General features: G+C 48.0%; 1 long non-coding RNA gene across 1 annotated transcript; it reads right to left on the bottom strand.

Annotated features, from left to right (window-relative positions):
* Positions 1–17,321: 17,321 nt before the first annotated feature.
* On the bottom strand, positions 17,322–18,965 carry LOC120400649. The gene is made up of 3 exons (XR_005595944.1): positions 18,804–18,965; positions 18,507–18,633; positions 17,322–17,445 (listed from the first exon to the last, which is right to left on the bottom strand). It is a non-coding gene; the product is annotated as an uncharacterized LOC120400649 (long non-coding RNA).
* Between the last annotated feature and the right edge of the window lie 236 nt (positions 18,966–19,201).

Genomic DNA, 19,201 nt, shown 5'->3' on the forward strand with positions numbered 1-19,201 from the left:
GCATCCCTCCTAGTCAGTCCCCACCCACCACTCGCCACCTTTCACTTTCTCCTCCCTGCCAGAAACCCCATGCCTGCCCCTAGAACCCCTGCTGGCTCAGTGCTCGCCTCTTTGCCCACCTGCCGCTTGCCCCCTGCTTGCCCCCAACTTGCCACTGCACCCAGTATAAAGCCTCATTCAAAGACCATGGGGTCACTATATTACTGCACACAGCAGTCAATCAATGCAGTTGTAGATAAATCTCTGCATTATGCATTTTTGTATAACTTTTACATGACTTTGTATTGAACCTTAGTAATATGTTATTAAGGTAGCATAAAGGTAAAAGAAAAATGTCTTTTGCTAGAAGTAGAATAAGATCTTCCTCCACTTTGTAATCAATTGCCCCATTGACTGAATGAGGTGTGAATGAGGAAGGTGTGGAAGGCAGCACCTCCAGACAGCTGCAAATCTTGGAGAGGGGCTGGGAGCCAGACCAAGGAGCTTTGCCCAGAGCTGAGTGGGACAGAGTTTGGGTGCTGGGTGCAGGGTGGGACTGGTCTTACTGGGGTTGGGTACAGATCCTAAGTTTCTAGCAGCAAAGGCCATGCAACCAAATGCCTGACGTTCTGTCGCCTAGCAACGGATGGCCGGGCCTCCTGCAAAGATGCATCTAAAGGTGCTGGAGACAAAGGAGTCAGGTGACCTCCTGGCCCGGGAAAGAAGTGGAGGAGAGAGGAGGGGCCGGAGGGTGTTAGGCAGACGGGAGTTGGCTGGGGATAGAGGAGAAGCAGGGAGAAAGGGCTCTGATCCCCGAGGGGGAGGGCTGTAAGGCCCCAAAATGGACCTAACCGGGGGGATCTGGTTATCTGTGCCTGCAAGACCTGTGTTGGACTGTGTTCCTGTCGTCTAAATAAACCTGCTGCTTTACTGGCTGGCTGAGAGTCCTGGTGAATCGGCAGGGAGTCTTAACTCCCCACACTTCGTGACACCGGGCTGGGGCACGGGGTGGGGTGCAGGAAGGGTGGAGGGGTGCAGGCTCTGGGAGGGCGGAGGGTGGGTGCAGGCTTTGGGACAGAGTTTGGGGCTGGAGGGTGGTGTTGGGGAAGGGACTGCCATGTGGCTTCCTTCCTCCCTGTTGCCCTCACCATAGCCTCAGTGGGGATGGAGCTGCCCTTGCCCAGTGTTTGCAGGAGTGGTGACTGGGGGGAAACCCAATCAAACTCTGGTTTTACTCTTTTGCTGATGGGTCACTTAAACCCCTTACAAACTCCTTCCTGCCTCTCTCACTCCCCTTTTCTACTGGGCTTGTTTGGTCTTTTCGGTGGAGCCAGATGAAAACCACAAACCCCAGTGAGAGCAACAGGCTGGAAGACTAGACTGAACCCACCACCCAGCCTAGTCCATCCCAGAGCCCAGGACTGAGGGCAAATGTCCCCCCACCCCCAGGCCACCTGCTTCCACTCCTGGCCTCTCCCAGCGCTGCCAATGATTCTGTGTGGCTGCATCGGGTGGGATTTTCAACCCCGCTAAATTCACCCCTGTTTTGTGACCACTCTGCACCAAGAGCACCTACCTTCCCTGCCCTAAAGCTGCTGGATGGCTAGAAAGCTGAGCTGGGCATTTGATTGATCTAGAATATTATCATACCCCCCCCCAAACCTTAATATCCACAAAGCTTGGGGTCTATTTCATTGTTGCAGGGCAAATGAAGGAGACATGGTTTAATGGAAATATTCAGCCCCTACAGCGGTCTTGCAGCAGGGAAAGCAGAGTTGATGGGAAGGGAACAGGTTTGGATAGGAGCCCCTGTCCTCCTCCTTTGCAAATAATTTGGAGAGGAATCTGATCAATCAGTGCCTCAGTTTCGTCTCAGCCTGCCCTGTTGCAGACCTTTCGCATTCTCCCCTCTTGATGTATTTGATTTCTCCAAACCTCCCTCTCTCTCACCCGGAGTTCACAGCACTAAGTGGGTTACAGGATCCCAAGACTTTAGTTTTGAAACAGACACAGGCAGGCACCGACTCACCCTCAGACACCAACACCACGAAAACAACCCAATATTACAAACCCTGGGGGAATCACAGGGTCAAACACTCACCGTTGGAAGCCCCAACTGCTCAGGTTAGTGAGGTCCACTGCAGAGATTCCTGTCTGCCACAGACCAGAAGCTCCCTTGGCGTCTCCTCCAGGTGAGTGCTGGGGGTGGGGGAGGGGGAGGGGGAGAAGGCACATGTGCCTTCCTCCCCCTCCCCCTCCCCCGACCTGTCCTGCAAGTTCAGCCAGGGCTGCCTCTGCCGGCCAGCGTCTCTCAGCGTCTCTCGTTGCCTAGCAACAGCTGCTGCTTCCGGGAGACGCAGAGTTTGCTTCCGGGAGAGACGCTGGGCCGGCCCTGAATCTCATAACAAATTATCCAAACTAAAAGCACATTTGACTCCTAGTGTGTGAACAACATAACCACCGTGCAACCTCCCAGCCAAGGGCAAACAGAGCCATATCCTTAACCCCATTAGGGCTGCATTGCAAAGCTGTAATGCTGGCTTACCAATCAGTGGCCAATTCCTTCTGTTTGGTCCCCACCGAATGTCCAGGAGACAAGATCCATGGCTAGGATAGCTATATGCCTCAGCAATCCCTGGCTGTGGAAATAGGCCCATGGGACATGAGGTGCCTGGCATAAATCAGAATACCTCTGAGGCTGCTCTAATGTATGTCAAGGGCTAACCTGGGCCTTGGGTGGCTCCAAGATCCTGAATGTCTCTAAACTGGTTTACAGCCACCTTTGTCCTCTTCCCACCCTCTTCCAGAACAGTGACTAGGGGCACTGCCAGGCAGCCCCAGTTCAGGGTTGCAGCATTCCCCTCTCCTTACCATCTAAAGTGTACAGTTAAGCTGTGGGCACCCACCATCCCCCCCAGGTATGTTTTGGCCAATGCCATATTCAGATTTTGGTTAAAGACCTGGGCAGAAAGACTTGTGTGTTGACCCTCCAACGTAGCAGCCAGTGCAAATAGAAGCAATTTATATTTTTCCAAGAGCCCAAAAGAGGCAGCTTTAATCTTTGGGTGATGCACAGGGACTGGCTGGATTCATGGAACTGGGTGGAAGAATTTGCTTTAACAGTTTCTGCTTATGCTGAGTCTGCCACTGCAGATACCCACAACTGCATCCTTTGTAACAGACTGTTTTACAGCATGTACAAAGAACACATCCTGAATCTGAAGAAAATCTATTTCAATCCCCCTTCAAGAATGAGAATAAGCACTTCTGGCTGTTTTATGACCCAGGAATCTGGAGATGAGAAGACAAGTACACAGTCCTTTGCATTTCTCCAAAGTCGGACAAGAGAGTCACAAAGTAAGAGGTTTTCATTCAAATAATATGAAAATCCATGTTATGGAAAGTGGAATACAGCCCTTCAGGTCTTAGCTATGTGTAGCTTAGCATATGTCCCATCCTCTAATTTTCCCTGGCTTGCACACTCTCTCTCTCTCTCTCTGCAGACAGATTTTGTGGTGCATGCATCCAGAATGAGGTCAGACTGCTGCTTCAATGGCCACCAATGATGCTTCCTGGCTGGCCTGTATGAGACACGCCTATATTGTCTGTTGACTCTCAACCCTCCCACCCAAAAGTCTAAGTAAGTCATGCCTGCAAATTCACTCAGTTCCCATACAACGTACAGCAATCCCAAACTTCTTCCTCCAGTCCTGGAGTGCTACCCAGAGACACATCACTGAGCCTTAGCAGAACCAAATATCTGATAAGCGCATTGTTATAGGAAGTTCCTCATATTAACAGCCATTCAGTTAAAGATCATGAGCACCTCACCCCAACAGGAATTCACAGCCTCGCTCCTACTACTTTCTTCTATTTTGGCAGGCTTCTTCCTCCTCAACTATCTCCTACTCATTTTCAAGTCCTGCCCATGCTCACACTACATCTAGCTGATGTCTAATTGGAGGCAGCTGTGCTCTAGTGCATTGAACCCAGGATGGCAAGTCATTCAACCTGGGGCCAGTTAACATCTCTGCCACTGGCTTCCTATGTGACATAGGGTGAGTCACTTAACCCCTTTGTTCCTAAGTTACCCCATCTGCAGAAGGAGAATAATGCTTATTTACCACTGTAAAGTATTTTCAGTACATACTCAATAAGCGTCAAGTGGTGTTATTGAAATTGTAAATCAAAGAGGTGGAAAGCAGAGACTGTGCAGAGGGGAAAAGGCTTTGTTGCAGAACTGCACACCCCTCCACACCCATTGAACACACAGGCCGTTGGGGCGTGGGACTCCAGTGTAGCTATCTTGGGCCTGGAGTTCATATGTCTCCTCTGGCTAAGCTAAAGAGCAGCATCAAGATTGCATCTGGAGCAGCCCATTCATCTGTCTCACAGCTGGGAGTAACAGCAGATGCACTAATAGCAGCTGACAGTGAGAAAGTTAATGAGTGTGTGTTAACCTGTGTGTGCGCGTGGGAGGATCAGGAGGAAGCAGGCAGGGTCAGACAGGTTACATTACCAAGCTCTCGGTTCCAGAGATTATGAAACTAGCAATAAGTGAGTAGGCTTCCAGTCTATGACAATAATGAAGCAACTTTACAGTTGTTATAACAGACTTATCTCTGCTCAAGATCATTATCATGCCATTTTCCTGAAGAGGGTTTAAAAATGGAGCTCAAACTAACTTTTTAAACCAACTGCAACCCCCCACAACCCTCCAAAATATAAATTTAGCCAATATATGATAAATGGGGTTTCTTTACAGCTTGAAAGCATTCAGATTAAAACATACTGCCTACAGTGGTCCAGGCAAGAGGCACCATGCTAGGTACCTTGCCTTCTAGTGATAGTGCACACATTTTATTGCACCCAAGGCTGCTCACATAAGGAGGAGTGTGCCATGTTACCTAAAGGTTATTTTAGAATGTTGTTTCCTCAGAGTAAACAATAGACAACATCTCTGGTCTGAACAACAGATGCAGAGCTTGGCAATAAATATTTCACAATAAACAAGAAACCCTTGTAAACACTGAGTTCAGATTTATAATTTATGGAGGAGGCATTTGGGAGCGAGACAAGGGAGAACTCTTTGCATAGGAAAAAGCATCCAAAGAACTACTTCCCCCAGGAATCCTGATTCCTCCCAAGGCTGAAATCCCATCCAGGGATTCCAGTTGGCCCAGAGAGTACTTATTCAGCCTCATACAGGAGGTCAAGCTGCATCAGAAAACTTGAACCATGTGGGCTTATTAGAGAGAAAGAAATCTGAAACAGAGCCAGACTTTGTGCATGGAAAGTCTCTACTGGAAAGGCTTCCTATACCTTTAAGGATCATCATACTGCCTTTTTGTTGTGGGGACTTTTTATTTATTTTTTTTAAACCAAAGCAGAGAGAGAGAGAGAGAGAGCACTTGGTTTGTTTCTTTCATTTTGGTAAAGGGCAGTTCCTGAGCCCTTATCGTTAAGAAATAAGAGCAGTGTTACATGTTCAAACAATTTATGTTAGGATCCTGCCGTTTGTTATTGGAACACCAAGTACAACCACAAGTCCATTATTATCTCTCACTGCCTGTGCATGCACAGCATGAGCAAGTGAGGAAGATTAGGGGTAAGAGCAATGGAACTTGCAAGTCGGAAACAAATATTCAGAGTTTAAAATCATCTCTGAAGTTGCCCTCACCTACTGAGGCTTAAATTTGTTGGCCGATTTTTCTCTTACTGATTTTAAGTCTCAGAAAGTTGTTGTTTCTGGTTGTGATTTGATGGCTGAAGAACAGATGAGGACAAAACAATGTTGTCCCCTAATACCAGAGGGGTGGAAATAGTGAAGGGGTACTTCCTTAGTCCCGAAGTTGATACAGGAAAGTTATTCACATGGGAAAGATCTTCCAGACTCTGGCCCACGTAAAAAGAGTCAATTTCATCTGCTTTTTTTAAACAAGGAAACAACAGTCATTAAATTCTTCTCTTGTTTTAAAACCCACCCTTCCCCTGCCCTCCACTCTCCGTATCTTCACCCGCCCACTCAGAGCTAAACTCTCCCTGTCTCCCACCATTCCTCTGTCCAGCTCTGCTCCACAGACAATACATTTATGTTGCGATGAGCCTGCAGAAGGAGACAGAACATTTCTCATAATAAAACACTTAGGTTCAGCCAATGTGATCGCTCTAGAATGTGAGCAGTTAGGAGCTTACAAGTTTTGAAAAAAAGGTGCCCTGCACAAAGGCAAAAAAAATCTCCTGTAACAACAAGTCATTCCATTGCAAGTGCACTGAGCAGCTGGAGAGGAATGGAGACCAGGAGATTGTTACAGTTCATTGTGATAGTCAGTATACTGAGTTCTGAAAACAGGGTACGTATAACAAAGAAGAAACCAAGGAAAATAACTTGGCTTTTGTTATGTATGAAAGACTCATAAAACACCACTGGATTGCTTAAAAACTGCTTAATTTCCATTAACTAAAAAAAGGTTTCTGAGGAGTGATAAAGATCAAAATAGTAATTTAACCAGCTTCCAGAGAGCACACATGAAGAGTTCAGAAACATTCTTCTGCTCAGCAGTCCTGCCTGCACTCTTAATTGAACGCAGGTGCAGACGGAGGCCATGAAAGAAAGAGGCCGTGTTTTCGGTATTATTGTTTACTTATGCAGAGGTTAGCGTTATTCATATCACAGGAGCCCTTTTAAAGCAATATGCAATAGAATGTTTTGCTCAAGGCAAAGTTAAAATGGGAAGTATCATTCTAAACTGGACCACTGTCTGGGGGAGTTGTTAATTATGATTCCTGTTTGGCAGGTCATCAATGCCACACGAGGGCATATGAGAATGGATGGGGATGGGGAAAAGGACCCAGGAAGAAAAAAAGGGAGTGAGAGCCTGACCTAATGATGGACTAGTGCAGGGGTGGGCAAACTACAGCCCGAGGGCCAGATTCGGCCTGCAAGCCATTTTAAGCTGGCCCGCGAGCCACACCACATGGCTCAACCCCACTCCGGCCGGGGCGCTGGGTCGGGGCCGCACCACGGCTCCTGGAAGCCATGGCATGGCCCCGTTCCGACTCCTACATGCTCCAGTGGGAGCTGCTGGGGCAGTGCCTGCGGACGGGCAGTGCCAGAGCCGCCTGGCTGTGCCGGAGTGTAGGAGCTGGAGAAGGGACATGCCACTGCTTCCGGGAGCCACTTGAGGTAAGCACTGCTCGGAGCCTGCACCCCCTGAGGCTCTCCCCATGCCCCAACTCCCTGCCCCAGCCCTGATCCCCCTCCTGCTCTCCAAACCCCTCAATCCCAGCCTGGAGCACCATCCTGCACCCCAAACCTCTCATCCCCAGAGCCCACACCCTCTGCCAGAACCTGCACCCCTTCCCGCACCCCTGCCCCAGTCCTGATCCCCCTCCTGCCCTCTGAACCCCTCAATCCCAGCCCAGAGCACCCTCCTACACCCCAAACTCCTCATCCCCAGCCCCACCCCAGAGCCCACACCCCCTCCCACACCCCAACCCCAATTTTGTGAGCATTCATGGCCTGCCATACAATTTCTATTCCCTGATGTGGCCCTTGGGCCAAAAAGTTTGCCCACCCCTGGACTAGAGAGATGAGTGTGCCCGGCAGTGTGACTGGAGGTCATTTCCCTTTTATTGGCTTAAAACTATTGAACTATCAGGAAAACCTAATCCAAAGAGGTGTCAAGGGAAATCAAGATTAGCTCTGTGCAGAAAGTCCTCTCTGAAGACAGGGAGGAGGAATCAGGGGAAGTCACTGCGATTGTTCCAGTCGAACTGCAATAGTGTTCAATTGAGCTTCCCCAGCCAGTGTTCCAGTGACAATCCATTCTTCCCTTCCACTCAGAGGGGAAAAGATTTCCCAGCTCCTCTGAAATTATGCAGTTCACAGGAAATTTGAGAGGTAGCCACTTGTAAAAGTCTGGGTAAAACAACAAAAGAAAAATGGCAGAGGGACAGGAGGCACAACTGTTGGATCCTGACAGCAACAGATGTCTTTATCAGCTTTAAACAGGAGAGCAGCATGATGTTTTCACACAACTGGGACTAGCAGCAGGAGGAAAATGAAATAATTGTGCTATGATCAGTTCGGCTGCTGATCAGTTAGCTGGTGAATGCATCACCGAGCTCGAAGGAGGGTACATATCCCTACTCCTGAGCTGAAATAATCAGCAGCAAACCTATCTGTCCAACAATGGTCACAGCTGCTAGCATGGGCCTCTACAGGAGGGGCAACTAAGCCCCAGTTCCAGAGGGATGCAGGATTTGGAAATACGGCAGCATTTCCTCCTTGAGACATTGTAAATAAAATGCAACAGAGGACAGCAGGGTATCGGAAGCTGTAGCTTTCTCCCTCCAGCAACGCTTTCTGCTGCAAGCCTCAGATGCATTAACCAGTGGCCAATGTGCAGTGCGGAGTCTTCCACTGCAAGTTTCTGCTGGGAGCCCCAGATGTGTCTGCAGTCAGCTGCTGCTGCACCTAGAATGTCCCACTGGCACTCTGTGCCCATCAGTCTGGGACTGGAACAAGGCAAAACATCAACAACCCAGAGACGCCAAAAGATGCTGGAGCAAAGGACTTTTGGAGCAAAAGTGCTGAAGCCACACAGCAAAGAACCACTGTGCTGCTGTAATGTTTGAAGTGCAGCCACAGAGTGCTCAGAATTTGCCAAATCAGAGGCTAGCACTGTTCTCTGGAAGGGAAAATGGCAATGCTGATGCTTCTGCTGTCTCTAGACCTAGCCGGCTCTTGGAGGGGGATTCACGTGTCATATTTTATCAAAACAAACTGCAGCCCTTTTGCTTTGGTTTGTAATGTAAATCCTCCATGAATGTATTGCTCACAAGAGGTCAGTCTTCTCTGTCAGGAGCGTCTTCCCTGGAACATGAACAGCAATCAGAGCTCATTCTCCTCCGGCCTCAAGACAACAGCAGGAGACTGGACCAAATGGTGTCTGCAACCTTTAGGACCTGATCAGAAATGGAGACTCTCAAAAACCTCCACTTGGCTAAACAACTGCTCAAGGGATTTAAAGCCATGCACACGTGTCAAGATAGAGCTTAGGAAAACATTCTCCCTGTACACAGCACCCCTCCCCCTCCTCCATCTCTCTCAACTTTTGCTGCTCTGAGATCACAAAAATACATTATACACTTGAGCTCAGGCTGGCTCAGTAGTTTGTGCACCTATCTGTTCTGCCTGGCTCTTGGAGCAATACACCCTCCAGGGGTCTGGTTACTTACGGGTTCATCCTGCACTCCTTGCACATGGCTAACTATCATTAATGCTAACGGCAGTTTCAAACATGCCTTGGGAGGAGAATGTGCCCTTTGGGGGGGAAAAGAGGGGTTTACTGGCATGAAATCAGTCGGCCGATAAATAATACTTTGAGGATAGATAGATAGATAGATAGATAGATACCCATCAAGCTGCTTGCAGCGCTATACAAGAGATTTAAAACCATTTAACCAATGGCTACATTTGTTATCACAGACCACGGGCTAGAACCTCAGAGGTATTTAGACCTCTAGGCCCAGAACCACAAAGGTGTTGTGAGGCTGAGCGTTGCAATGCCTAACTTTCGAGCACCTAGAAAATCACAGGAACACTGCGATCCACAAAGCCTGGCTGAGGCGCCCATGCTCCCTGTGCAATGGATGGAGAGAAACAGGCGCCTCAGAATGCGACCCACAAAAGCCAGCACACTAGCCTGGGAGCCACTTACGCTAGCCAATGAGAGATGCTGATGAGAGGGGAGTGTCCTAAGCCCCACCCCCTCACAGAGCCAGCATCTAAGGTGCCTCTCTGCAGCCCAGACTCTGCTAGGGAGCCACCCGGGGGAACCCCTCTCCTGGAGTCAGGCAGTTTAGACACCTCTCTAGTCATTCCTTGCAGGAATGAGTCAGGCACCTGCCTCGCTCCAGGTGCAAGGTTATAAGGTTCAAAACTTATCACTTTTAGCCCAGAGGATGGAGCACTCACCTGGGATGTGGGTAACCCAGATTCACTGGCCCCTTCTGCCTGAGCGGGAGAAAGGATCTGAGCTCTCAAGTGAGTCCCCTGAGCTATGGGACACTCCGATGTGGGGCTCCCTCAGTCTCTCCTCTTGAAGCTGCTCCAGTGTGAATAAACAATCCAAGTCAGCCATGCACATGCGCAGGGACAGACACTTAGGCATCGGGGGGAACTCTTACCCTGACAATTCAGGCACAGAGTAAGTTTAGGCACCTATAGGGTTCGTGAAGAGTTTTGTGGATCACAGTGTAGCCTAAAGCTGGGACTGAGGCACTAAACCCAGACTTAGGCATCTAAGTCTCTTTGTGGATCTGGGCCCATGATCTTACTTGTCAGTGCTAGCAACATGTGGCAAATCTTTAAACATAGGTGCCTAAAGCTAGGCATCTAAATCCCTCTTCAGACACAAAATATCAATGGGCCCCCAACAGCTCCAGCTCCCCAGTTCCTCCTCCAGCTCAGAGTACCATGGACAGGGAGAGACAGGGGAAAAAAACCATTGATTTGTTAAAGAATCCTGATGTCAGCGAGGAGGAACCCACAAGTGATAGCTGTGTCCTTACTAGAGAGCACACAGCATCCCCTACATGGAACTCACAGGTCAGCTCCCCTACATGGAATCTAATGTGGAGGAGACGCGCTACCATCTTTGTAGTGACATGGCTGCAGAGTTGCATGCTAGCAGCAAGGAGAGGTATCAGCCTGGACCTCCAGCATTGCCAACTCTCACTTGTATAGCCTCATGGCATTTGATCCTTTTCATAAAGCCTCAGCTCCTGGAGTCCTGTGATTCAGTGAAAATATCAATGTACGTTTCTAGTCTTCATGGGTGTGGAGAAAGACTTCAAAACATGACCTGAGTGCACTCTAAAGGCCCAGAAACCAGATGGCAAATCAAAAGAACCCACAATTCATTATTTTAAAAAAACTCATAATTTTAAGCCAATCTCATGATTTTGAGGGCCCTGACTTCTGATTTTTGAACACTGGGCTAGCACTACTGGATCTAGTATACATGAGTACCTCTCCGCCCCAAAAAATGTAAACACCATGCATTAAGTGGTTTACCAAATGCAGCCTGACAAGAGAGATGCTATATAGTTATAGTACATATTGTAGGCCATTGGTTTGGGGTGCAGGAGGGGCTCTGGGTTTGGGGGGCTCACAGCTGGGGCAGGGGATTGGGGTGCGGGAAGGGGTCAGGGCTCTGGGCTGAGGGTGCAGGCTCTGGGATGAGGCTGGGGATGAGGGGTTTGGGGTGCAGGAAGGAGTTCTGGGTTTGGGGGGGCTCAGGGCTGTGGCAGGGGTTAGAGTGCAGGAGGGGGTCAGGGCTCTGGGCTAGGGGTGCAGGCTCTGGGATGGGGCTGGGGATGAGGGGTTTGGGGTGCAGGAAGGGGTTCTGGATTTGGAGAGGCTCAGGGCTGTGGCAGGGGATTGGGGTGTGGGGTTGGGGTGTGGACTTACCTCCTGCAGCTCCCAGTCAGCAGCGCAGCCGGGGTGCAGAGGCAGGCCTGAAGCGGCCAGCAATAGGTCTGGCTCCTAGGTGGAGGCGCGCAAGCGGCTCCACATGGCTCTCGCCCGCAGACACCAACACCCCCAGCTCCCATTGGCTGGGAAGCCGATGATCGGGGTGGGGGCAGCATGTGGAGCCCCACGGCCCCCCCGCCTAGAAGCCGGACCCGCTGCTGGCCGCATTAGAAGTCCCTTCGGCAGTGCTGACCAGAGTGACCCAGTGCCTTACATACCGTGACCCAGTACTGGGTCGCAACCCCGACTGTGAAAAACACTGTTGCAAGCTATGTCTGTACTACAAGCTAGGGATCTGATTCCCCTGCACATCGAGCTAGTGCAAGTAGGAATAGCAGTGTAGCCACAGTAGCACTGGCAGAGGCATGACTGAGCTGTGCAAGTACAAACCTGCCTGAATGAAGGGAGTAAGTACTTGGCACGGCTCAGCCACGCCTCCATTGCCAATACCCATGCTCTCACGGGTACGCTGCTATTTATACTCATGTGAGTACATGTACATAAGCAAGGGAATCACAGCCCTAGCTCGTAGTGTAGACATAGCTGTAGTTACAGTATGTGATGCCATTTCACAGAGGGGCTGACCCGAATACATTTCTTGGCCTCTTGCCATCCCTATAATTTCCTGAGTTCCTATAATCTCTGTCAAAGTTTATGGATAAAAGAAGAGTAAATGTTACACTAGCCAGAATATCCATGCATCCCACACAGCTGGCTATATACCAAATTTATTTCTGAGTAATTCACCCTCATCTCTTCACTCTAGTCCCCAAAGTCCCTTCCCACAGCTCAGGTGAATATCTCTACAGAACTACCGCGCTCACCAAAGGAATAGCTAATGTTAGAAATAACCCTGTGAAAATAGTCTGCTTACTGCACCTCAGCCTCCAAACTGCACATGAGACATTTAAATTAACAAATCTGTAAAAGAAAAAAATCGTATAAGAAAGTGAACCTTAAAGAAACCAATAACGGCAAGTCTGCATATAAAATGAAATCTTTTTCTCTCCCTTAAAGGCAAACACCTAATAAAAAGAATAATGCATATACTAAAAGGGATTCAGTTAAGTTCCCTACCAAATGGAATGTAAACCACATAGCTGGATGGTTGGCAATTATTCAGATATAAAAAGTTTAGAATGGAAAAACTGCGAAAATAAATATGATTCTTAGTGGCGCTGTGTTTGTTTGTTTTTAGGGCTTCCCCTCTGCTGCAATAATCCAGAATGTACCGTGTTGTGATGTGACATCTCCTGATGTCTGTGATCTACATCTAGCACACAGGCCCACGGTCCTAGGACGCTCCATACATGGTATTATGTTATGGCACAGTTTGACAATCTTTTTTAAAAATCTTATTATTTTGTAGCCCCGGTTAGTACGCGACGCTGGGTGAAGTTCCACACATGCTCCAGTATCTGCCCTGAATACAAACGGTTAGATCACTGTGTTGGACATTAGATAAATGAAACCCTTGTTCTTCCTCTATAATCAAAGGAATAGCTCTGTAAATATGTATTTGCTTTTTACATTGATTAGCAACACCAAAGATGACTAGATCCGCACTCTAGAGTTTAGCCCTGCCTAACCACCCATCACCATAGTAGCTAGGAACCAAATGCAAAATTAATAATTTGTATGAAGTTTGTCTGAGATGGATGCCCTGTGCTGCTGCCCCCTCCTCCTACTACAGATTCAGCTACGTTGACTCAGAATCCCCTCCCCCGCACACACCCTCCCCCCCCCCCCTTTTCTGTCTCTGTTTTCTCTCCCTGGTAGAAGAGCAGGGGAGAGAACTGCAGTTAGAAATCAGAGGTCAGACCCATACTGTGACGGGTCCACGGTCAGCCCTAGAATCACAGACTCTGGCTCCCACCTGATTCCATGCAGTGAAGTGTAGTTACAGGGCAATGGGGTCACACCAGCATGAGTGGAACAACACAGCAGTGAATCAAATCCTCGCCGTCCAGGTGGACATTTCATAGCGTCAAATAAATGGCCCACCTCCTTTAAGGGGCATCCAGCTGAGCAAGGTAGCAGTGTGTTCATTTCAGAGGTTCCCTCACCTAATTCCCTCAATGGCACCCCAAAGCAGAAAGCAAGACCAGGATTACCTCCGTATATTGGCTGATGGGTATAAAATCTTCTGACAAGCCGTTTGCTCAGCCCTGATTGGAAACTATCTTTAATTAAAACACCACATCAGAATCCTGAACCAATTTCATTCCGGCTTCGCTAAGTGCTTTGTACAAAACATTAACTCTAAAATCTCATTACACATTAGCAACCCCTGTGACAAACATAAATGATAATTTAGCTCTAATGCATTCTACAGCAAGCCATTTTTAAAAAGCGGCTCATGGATAATAGGAGCTTGCTAGGAGAAGTGTAAGAGTTGGATTTATCTGTCTCTTTATTTTTTAAACAAATGGCTGTAGCTGGTGCAGCCATGGGCAGTACAAATCATTGCAGTGCGTAGATTTGACAGTACACAGCAGCTGTTTAGCTGGAATCTGGCACCTCTGTGTCAGGTTGGGTTTTGAAATCCCCATCAGAAGTGATACTTTCTTGGGTCTTTTGAGCATTCAGATAAGAGAAGTGGGGCTGGGAAGGTTTGCTCATTCTACAGGACAGCAGGAAGGAAGAAATGCCTGGAAATTCCTGGCAATTTGAGCTTGCTCAAAATACACACACACACACACAAAATGGTCACCACAATTTCAGCTAATTTTGTCAACAAGACTTGTGAGTGAAAAAAGAGTTAGACCAGTGTCACGATCCCAGACTCTGGTGTTAATTTGCACTATAGCACTACTGGCCATTACACAACTCAACCAGGGCTGGAGAGGACAGTGAATACATTACATTTATATTAAGCAAAACAAGAGATATATTAAAAGTGCTTTTGGGCTGGGGGGGTGGGGAGGAGGAGGAAGGAGGTGACAGCAGCTGCAATGTTATTGTTCTCTGTTTATTGTCAGAAAGACTTGTTAATAGCCTATCTTCGATTAACAGCAACACTTTCAATCTCTCTCCAGTCTGAAATGACCTTTGTAAACGACATCAGCAATGTGAATTCTAATTACACCCACACTGATTTTTATGTGTGCAAACAGGCAGGCATGCACGGAACTTTGTGCAACACAAATGATGGCTGTTCATTATGTAATTATATAGTTCCCTATTACGTGTGTACTTTTGTAACAGTCCAAAACCAAGCCTGGAGCTGCTCACCACCCAGTTTTGCTAGGGTTTTGAAATCCAGATCTAGATCCAAGTTTGGTGACTCAGGCCCATCTTTACAGTCACGACAGGTAGATACAGGTCACACCAGGCAGGCTTGACATTCTTATCGGGTCTAATTAGAGTTGGTTGGCATGTTTTTCCATGGAAATATGCTGTTTCATCAAAGCCAAAATGTTCTGTGAAAATGCATCGATTTCAACAATATTGTCAATGGAAGGTTTCTAGGATCTAGGGCAGTCTTTCTGGTCACGTCCAGAGAGAGAGGGGGGGGGGGGGGGGGCTGGTCTACACTGTGGGGGGGATCGATCTAAGATATGCAACTTCAGCTACGTGAATAGCGTAGCTGAAGTCAAAGTATCTTAGATCGATTTACCTCTCGTCTTCATGGCGCAGGATCGATGTCCACGGCTCCCCCTGTCGACTCCGCTACCGCCATTCGCGCTGGTGGAGTTCTGGAGTCAACGGGAGCGTGTTCGGGGATCGATATATCGCGTCTAGATGAGACGCAATATATCGATCCCTGAGAAATCGATCGCTACCCGCCGATACGGCGGGTAGTCTAGACGTACCCAGAGACAGAGAGAGAGAGAGAGAGAGAGTTTACAAAGTTTGAGTTTGGGTCTAGTGTGGCATGAAAACAAATACTGAAACCTTGGGTGCTGTCACATGATGGAACTGTCATTCTCCAGCCAGTTCTGGTTATAATATTGAGGGACAGATTTGGCAACCCACACTCAAGTTGGGGAGCACAGATTCACACAAGTGCACCCACTGATGGCTTAATGTTCCATTGTTATGTTGCATTACAAGTAGGCTGCCTGCAAAAGAAAATACCCACTGTTTGAATGGTTAATAATGAAACACTCACAAAAAGGTGTTGTCGGACATAAGCAGAGCTAAACACACCTTATGGGAACAGCTCAAGACCACTTGAACCACTGTGCACTACATAGATCTAAAGAAGCATTCACTGGAAGAGGCAATCAGACACAACACTAATGGGTGCAGTATAAGAACTAGACAGAGAAGCAAAGGATAAGATAAAGAGACAGAGATAAAAAGATAGGTAGAAGTGAAGGTACAACTTACGGCTAGTCTACACAAGAAGCGCTACATTGGCGCAGCTGCATAGCATGTCTGGTGAAGACGCTCTATGCTGACAGGAAAGAGCTCTCTCATCAGCATAATAAATCCACCTCTGCAAGATGCAGTAGCTATATCAGCGAGAGAAGCTCGCCTGCCAACATAGCGTTGTCCACACCAGTGCTTAGGTCAGTGTAACTTATGTCTCTCCGGTGGGGAGGTCTATTAACTCTCCTGAGTGATGTAAGTTATACCGAAGTAAGTGGTAGTGTAGACCTGGCCTTACTAAATGCACTGGTATCCATGTAAACATTAAAATAGAAAAAGAGAAGAGAATTTAGCCTCAATCAATATAAGCAAATGAAATCAGTTTTGTATAAAAGGCAGACTAATCAGACTAGTTGTGTAACAGGAAGAAACTAAGGATAGGTTTATACTAGAATTTTTTCCAGTAGAGTAACATCCCCGAGAGGTGTGATTTTTTGGTGACATTTCTATTTTGGCAAAAGCCCTAGTGTACACATAGTTATACTGCATACAAGTCCTTTTGCCAGTTCAGTTTATTTCATTCGGACAACAGGTACAAACTACCCAGCAAAAGGACTTTTTTGCTGGTATAAACCCTCCACTAAGAGGGTTTGGTAGTATAGCTAGCTAGACCAACAAACCTTGTCTACTGCAGACAAAGCCTATGGCTGGGATTTTCAGAAGCACTCAGCATTGGATTAACTCTGCCCCGGCATTGGACTAACTCTGTGGTGCTCATAAACAGGTAATCGTTATTGTCCTCAAACAGCCCTTACTCCTCCTCAGCTCCCTCTATTTTATTACACTGTCTCTAACCAGATTTTTGTCCAAAAGGAGCAGCTCAGCTAAGTGACCTAAAAAGCAGCTTGGGCCTAACCCATCCCATAGTGACTGTGCTGAACTCATCCCAGCAAGCAGTACATTTCATGCCAATCACATGGTAAAAATCACACCCAATTCACAGCAAGTGGAATTTACTTCTCAGCAACGCTCTAGCAGAAAGCATAAGCTTCGTTCTCTAGCAAAAGATTGCAAACATGCATCACACCAAAAGTAGCTTGATATTTCTCTGTTCTTTAAAACCAACTAGTTAACTGTCAGAAAGGAAAGCAATAGCTAGAGGCAGGAAGCACGCAAGAGAAAACAAGAGACATGAACTAGAGATATAGACACAGAATGACACAGAGCAGCAGAGAAAATGAAGCAAAACTGGAAATTGAACGAGCAAGAATGAATACGGGGAAGGATGAAGAGAGAGAGAAAACCATTGTTTGGTGTTTATGCTCACGCTCGCTCTCTCTCTCTCTCACACACACACACACACAATACCAGGGTTTGCCACTGGAATATAACTGTCTTGTTTTGGCAAAAACAGTCCAAAGGCAGGGATAAGAGGGCTGTTCTCAAACTGCTGCAGAATAGACAAAGGCCTCACTCACAAAGACCCAGATCCAAACTTCCTCACAGTGATTGCCGTGGGGGATAGGCTCATTCCATTTCAGAAACAGATCTGCTCCAAGATGGTTGAATCCAAAGTACGTAGCTTCATCCATTGCTTCCTAGAAGAACTGGCAAATAAAGGCCAACTGTCTGTGAGCTGGACCTGTACACCTCATGACTGATCAAGTTTTGGGCCAACGGGTGCTAAGGATTGTTCCCTTTGGGATGGTAGACTGTCAGCTGTCCTTTAAAAGGCAGGGGTGTTATTGCTGCCTAGGAAACCAGCTCTTGACATTTACAATATCACAAATATCTCTCAGTCTCAGGCCTACCATTGTTAGGGACAGGTACAGAGAAAAAAGTGGCATAGCCCTTGCCACTCTGGTTCCTGGACCTGCCAACTCTATGGGTTTTCACCTGACTGGTGGCTCTTCCCCGTTCCCCCACGCAGCCGTGCAAGGTGGATCACTCTGCTAAAGGAAAGCCTGGCAACTGAATAAACAAAGACCTGATCTCCCAGTCAGCTCCGGCCCTTCCTGCCCCCCTCGCCTCAAGGCCAAGGTGTGGGGTGAAGAGGCTAGCGCTGCCCTTCTGCCTGGTTCAGGCTCCCAGCGTTCCCCACTCCCAACCCAAATAGGTGGCTGCTGTCTTGCCTCCACTGTCTCCACACCTAATCCCAGCTCCTGGCTTCCCCTTCACAGGGGTTTTCTTGCCCCTCATGCCACCTGCAGAAGGTGGTGGCTGCCTTCCCCCCTTTTCCGGTGTTTGGGGGCTGCCAAGAGCAGGTCCCTTCCACCCTCATCCCAAAGAGCCAGTGGTAGGATCTCCAGGGGGAAGATAATTGCTTCCCCCAACCTAGCAGGCCCTGGACCTATTCCTCCAGGCACCATCCCCTCTCCGCTGCCCCAGAGCCAGCAAGAGGAGCAAGAAGGCCCCAGTGTAAAGGTAGCCAGGACCTGAGTTTAGGTATGGGGGTGAGGGAGACAGCAGCCCTCTGGGCAGGAGCAGCAGGTGGAGAGCAACAAGCAGCAGTACAATAGCGTAGGAGGCAGCAAATGCGGGCAGGAGGCAGCAAGGTGGGGAATCAGGGGCAGCAGCACATTACCGGAACGAGGACAGCAAGCGAGGGAGGGGATAGAGAACAGGGGCAGGGATATATGAGGGAGCACATGGGGCAGCATCCACCTACCTTTGGAGGTTAGACGGACAACGCTGAAGGCCAATAATGGATGTTTATGAATGCAGCTCACATTTTAGTACTTCATGTCTATAGCACTGTCCTTCATTTTCACTCCTTCTCACAGGGTCATGTCACTCTGGGTTAGGGACAAACAATGCAAATGTATGCCAGTCAATGTGTATGTGTGGAAACTGAAGGAAATTTACGTTACTTTGATAGTGCTGGTTTTCAGGTTTGGATGTCAGCAAGTCTGGGTTTCAGGCAAGCGTCTAGCAGAGAGACAGAGCTGTCGCCTACGGTGATTACCTCTTTCTGGCGATGGACACAATAAAGTGCCCTTGCTGATTTAGTTAGCTCTATCAGCGGCCTTTCACATCCTGTATCTTTTTGTTGACTCATCTGCAGATCTTTGTGGAAGTGGATGGGAAGACCTTTCAATAACCATACACCGTCTTGCCAGGGAGATCCCCCCAGCTAAAATTTCACTTCTCCGAAAGGAATTCCTCCATGTGGAGTTCTGCAAGATTCCATCTTGTCCTCCCTCTTGGTCAGGGCTGCTTGGGGAGAGAACGAGACAGTACAGCCTGCCCTGTCCATATGCAGATAATATTCTGCTCTGCATCAGACTTGGACACAGTGCTTTCTGTGCTTTCCCAGGACCTGTGAGAAGTAAGAGAAGTAAATCTGAATTGGCTGAAGCTCAA

Source organism: Mauremys reevesii, linkage group 3 (assembly GCF_016161935.1).
Source record: "Mauremys reevesii isolate NIE-2019 linkage group 3, ASM1616193v1, whole genome shotgun sequence".
Lineage (NCBI taxonomy): Eukaryota > Metazoa > Chordata > Testudines > Geoemydidae > Mauremys > Mauremys reevesii.